Source organism: Aedes albopictus, chromosome 2 (assembly GCF_035046485.1).
Source record: "Aedes albopictus strain Foshan chromosome 2, AalbF5, whole genome shotgun sequence".
Lineage (NCBI taxonomy): Eukaryota > Metazoa > Arthropoda > Insecta > Diptera > Culicidae > Aedes > Aedes albopictus.
Window position 1 is genome coordinate 178,616,740 of NC_085137.1, and position 6,000 is coordinate 178,622,739.

A 6,000-nucleotide genomic window follows, 5' to 3' on the forward strand; every position below is an offset into this window, starting at 1 on the left:
TTTCGTTGACAAATGGCTGAGAATCAGATTTTTAAAGTTTTGAAATAGGGTGCAAAATGAGGCACAGGCACATAGGTGTTAACAGTGATTGTTGTGAAGATTTTCTGCCGGAAAGTTGATTTTTAATGAGTTTACTGCACCTAGTCCAGCACCAATTCACGCAGAAAAAATAATTTTAAACACAATTAAAGTCTAGTTCAAATCAACCGATTTTTCAGTTTGCTATAGCGACAAACTGATTTCTAGTTTAAACTGAACTGTTCCCATTGTTAGATAATACAAATATTTTCATTTGACGAAATTTTTGACAGTTTGTTAGAACAAACCGAGATTTGATAGTTTCAACATAAAATGACAGATTGTTTTAAACGACTGCACTTTTGGTGCTAACAAAACCGAAATGTGATTGTCTTGATGACGGCAGCTCCTGCGACAGCTCGGAAATCTATTTTTAGACACTCGGCAAGCGGATGGAAGCGAGAACGAATAAAAAAGGCAAAAAAGCGAAACCGACCAACTTTTTGAGGATGCTGTCTTGAGTACCTGCGCGTTATCCATCACGGCCAAAACTGCACTTGGAAATTGGAGTGATGGATTTGCTACACTTTCTTCGTTGTGGCGATGTTGGGGTAAGAATTTTAAATATGTGTGAGTGCATCCGGGCCATGTTTATGGTCCCCATTTTATTGAAACAAATGAAGTTTTCATCGTTATATGGAATGATGAGAATTGATTGTTTTGATCGATGAACTCTAAGCAAGAACAAAGAAATATAACTTTGGAATAAGCAATTGCTCAGTTTGAAAATCAACCATGCGTTTTATTGTTTTAAACAAGCCTCTTTTTTCTGCGTGTTCTCGGCACCAGTAGTGCCGAACTTCCAGCAAAATAAAATGGGAAATCACTTCGGCACCCATCTTTGTGCTGCCGAAGTGCACTCGTCTGCGTGTAATATTTATTTTGAGCACTTGTGCGGCTTCAGAGTGAAAGTGTAGCTCAATGACTGTGGATCCAAGTGATATTTTGATTTGTTTTGCTGTGAGGTGCCGGGAATTGACGCGGTGCCCAAGTATGTAGTTCGAAACCCCATTTTTATTACATGTCTAGATCAGAGTGTAAAAAAATCGAAGATTGAAAGTGGAGATTGACATTCTCATTTTTTCATTCGAATTTAGCCATAGGTATTCATTGTCAGCTGAAAGCATCTCTTTTTTCATTCAATTCTCTGTCACGAATATTTTTTTCGCACGTTGTAAAATGTCCAATTTCTGTTAACAGACGCACAATCCGACTTAATGGACAAATAGAGAACATAATTAATATTTTGATTAACTACTATATATATTTAGTCAATCATATGCATCATATGTCACAGAATTTTACACTCTTTTTTCGATCTGTGTAAGTTATGCTGTTCCACTAGTTTGAAGCAGTTAGGACCAGGGTACGATTTGGTAGATCTTTCTCCACAACGCAACCCTAAAAGGTGATCTACCCACGCTACGGGCTCCGTTAAAGATCGAGCATATTTTAAACCCCCTCAACCATTCATCCCTCAGCACGGGTCGCCTGATACCTTCTCTCAGATTTTAGAACTATTGTGATATACCCTTTTGCTGTGAGGTACGCAAGTTATCTCAGTAACATATTTGTCACTGAGATACCTTGGTATCGACTGAACTCAAGACCATCTATTATTGATGGATAGAGATCCTGGGTTACAGTATATGACTCCCCCATTCTGACGAGACTAGCTTTATGAAGCCAACCACGTCCTTGGGAGATAAGATCCATTTGTCAGCAGGCCCTAAAAAGGGCTTGCTGAGAACTTTGAACCTACGTTGGGTGAGTGCACTGCAATAGCAGAGGATGTGTTCTGATGTTTCCCTCTCCTCGTCACAGAAGCGGCAATTTGAGGTTTGGATTGCTCCGATCTTTTGTAGATGGTATTTGCAGGGGCAGTGTCCAGTTATTAGACCGGTGTAGATGTTGAGATCCCTTTTGTTGAGACCTAATAGTTGTTGGGGTTTCTTGGGTTTTATCGTTACGAGCCTTATGGATTGGCTCGTATGGGGAAGTGCATTCCAGTTCGATGTGATTTGACTTACCATATATTTGTTCAGTTCCATTTTTACAGAGCAGAAATTCGTATTCGGTCGGCCGAGGACCGACCCGTCGAGAGTCCGACTGCACACTAATTGCCATACCAATAAGTGATTGGAAGGCAATGCCCGAAGCTCTCGACAATTAAAAATAACTTCCTCTCCCGCTTTGACATACATGTGCACAACAGACAATGTGTTAGATGTTCATCTAATCCCATCCGAAGGGGGTTTGGTTTGTGAAAAGAAGATAACCATGTGCGATTGTGGAATCGAGTTCAGTTCTAGGCCTGCTGGCGACGGAGATAGTCGAGTGACTCCGTAGCTTGAAGGAATAGAAGCGCCCGTCTAGCGAATTGGGAGTCGTGAGTTCGAGTCTCACCGGAGTACGTGGATTTCTTTTCATAATTTCAAATCTCAATTTGTTCATCGAGCACATGTTCTGTTGTGCACATGGATGTCAAAGCATTTTCAACAGTGTAATTTCCCACATGGCTTGGTCAGCCAAAGCAAAATCAAGAAATTGACAAAGTTTTTCAAAGCCAGAATTCATTCCCACACTAGCTTTGAGTTACAAGCCATGGAAGAACGTAGCCCATACCTACGAAAATTGGAAAGAACAGTGTCGCGCTTCAAGTCATCCATCCTCAATGTGGAAATCAAGCTGACGTTCCACAAAATTAGTGAATACAGTCGCCAGTATCAGTTACAAGTGTAGTTATTAAGCGACTTAAGTGCCGCTTGGCTGTCAGAGAAAATACATATTTTTGCAAACCTATACTATCTGTGAAGAGATTTATAGAGCCTGTTGGAACGCTGAGTCCACCTCCTTCCCACTCCTGGCGGGAAGGAATGAACACATCGTAAGGTAAGTCATAATTGACTACTGTTTCCATCCAGTCACTACAAATTCCTATTACGGGATATATGGCAAATTCATTTAATACGCTGAGGTGACCCGTTTGGTCTCCCGACAGCAGTGTTTTTGTTCTCTTTAACCTTAGAGCACTTTTTTCCGCTTCCAGCTTTATGAATTGATCTTACCGGGGCAGGTGAAGAATTGCGCCTAGGGCCAAAGTGAGTGTACTACGAACTGCACCAGTGATGGCTATGCAAGCGGTGCGTTGGATTTTGTTGAGCTTAGCCCTTGCAGCAGCCTCATTAGTTTTAGGCCACCAGACAAGGGAAGCGTAAGTAGTCCTGGGACGGACAATGGTTTAATATATCCACATGATCATACTTGGTTTTAGGCCCCATCTTTTACCCAGGGTTTTTGAACAAACCCAAAGTGTTTTGAGACCTTTCTGCACAACTGATTGGAGATGAGAGTTCCAATTCAGTTTTGCGTCGAGTATGACACCTAGATATTTAACTTCGCTTGAATAAACTAGTTGTGTTTGATTCAAGAAAAGGGGCTGTCCATAAACCACGTGGTCATTTTTTTGGGACTTTTCAACCCCCCCCGACGTGGTCATTCGTCCATACAAAAAATTTTATTTGTCCATACAAAATGCTCATTGGCCGAAACCCCCGCCCACCCCCCCCCCCTTATGACCACGTGGTTTATGGACAGCCCCAAAGGGGTTTCAGTTGGACCTTCCTCCGTTTGGTGAAAGGGATAATGGAAGTTTTTGTAGGATTTATGCCTAGTTGTTCCTTTTGACACTAGGAAAAAGTGTGATTTAGGGCAGATTGCATTCTTTCCACGATAACACTTTCGAATTTGCCTCGTACAATAATGACAACGTCATCAGCATATCCAACCACTTCGAAGCCTCTTCTCCCTAAGCTGTCTAGAAGCTCATCCACCACCAGTGACCACAACAAAGGAGAAAGCACTCCGCCTTGCGGACACCCCCTTGTTGCTTTAACAGTAATGTATGTATGAACCGCTAAGCTCAGAGGAGATTTTTCGATTAGCTAGCATAGCATGTACCCAGGTAACAATGCATGGGTCGAATTTTCTCCTCAACATTGCTGACCCTATAGACAAATAAGAAGCGCCTGACACCTTGGATTGGGGTTATCTGTTTGGTGGACTTTACCCCCGGAACAGGTGCTCCGTAGTGCTATTCTAAGCCGGCAGCTACACGGCTGTCTGGCTTCAATCTCGTGCTATATACCACCAAAGTCAAACCGGAAGTAACTATGTACACTAGACCGGCCCACATTTGTATGAAGCGAAAAAAAAGTTTTCAAAATTCACGGGGCACCCTCTAGAATCGTGCCTTGGGATAAGAAGAACAATCTGTGAAAGATTCAGCTCAATCGGTTGAAAACTGAGCTGGCGCAAATGAGTTGAATGTTTGTATGGGATTCTCAGTTCAAATATATGGGAAACTGAATGACCTCCAGTCTCTCATACATCACGCCGGTTTGGCGAGTTCGATTTGGCTCAGAATTGAAAGAATAGCAGTTGATACCCTAATGAACAACTTTGTAGAAGACCATATCATGATAAAACTTAATTTAGTTGCGGTTTTAGCCTACGAAATCAGGATTAGGACATCTTCCCCCGTTTACTCTCGGCTGTTACATGCAGCACGTGTTTGCCGTTCGAAACTTGCTCACTACATCATAGGCGGCTATGTTGTCCTTCATTTCCATAGCTCACGCATGTGGGTGAGTATCGAAACAATGTAGAATTACATAGCTGCCTATGATGTAGCGCGCAAGCTACGGCCGACCAACACGTGCTGCATATAACAACCGAGAGTAAACGGGGGAAGATGTCCTCATCCTTATTTCGTTGGCTAAAACCACAACTAAATTAAGTTTTATCATGATACGGTCTTCTACAAAGTTGTTCATTAGGGTATCAACTGCTATTCTTTCAATTCTGGGTCAAATCAAACTCGCCAAACCGGTGTGCTGTATGAGAGACTGGAGGGCATCCAATTTCCCATATATTTGGACTGAGAATCCCATACAAACCTTCAACTCATTTGCGCCAGCTCAGTTTTCAACCGATTGAGCTGAATCTTTCACAGATTGTTCTTCTCATCCAAAGGCACGATTCTAGAGGGTGCCCCGTGGAATTTTTCAACATTTTTGTATTTGGGCCGGTCTAATGTACACTAGCGCCACGTGGGTGGTGGTGAAATTTTGAACTACGCTCTTCATGAACTGGAAGTACTCGTAGTCTTAAACAACTTTGTCGAAGATCGTACCTTCTTATCTGGCTTCAATCTTGTGCTATATTCCACCAAAGTAGTACCGGAAGTAACTATATACATTAGCGCCACGTGGTGGTGCAATTCCGAAACAAGTTCTTCATCACCTAGAAGTACTCATAGTTCTGAACAACTTTGCCCAAGATCGCACCTTTCTGTCTGGCTTCAATCTCGTACTATATCCCACCAAAGTCGTACCGGAAGTCACTATGTACGCTAGCGCCACGTGGTGATGAAATTCTGTACAATGCTCTTCATGACTTGGAAGTACTTGTAGTCCTGAACAACTTTGCCGAAGATCGCATCTTCCTATCGGGCTTCAATCCCGTGCTATATCCCACCAAAGTCTTACCGGAAATCACTATGTGTACTAGCGCCACGTGGTGGGAAAATTCGGAACTATGAAATCCATCACCAGGAAGTGGTTGTTGTTCTGAACAACTTTGCCGAAGACAGAATGTTGCTATCTTGTCGAGGTTTCGAAAGAACTCGCTACAAAGACATGGTACTCACAACCAATCTGGGAACCGGAAGAAGTTAAAAATGTGGAACTAATGTTTTCGCCTGGTTCTCACCGGAAGCTGCAAGAAATTTCAATCGGCTTTCACTGCACCTCTCTAGGATAGTGTAGGATTCCGTTAACGCAAAAAGATTGAAATTTAGTTCACTAACTGCTGAGATATGGATGTGCAAAAAAAATCAGTTCCACGTTTTTTTGCCTGTCG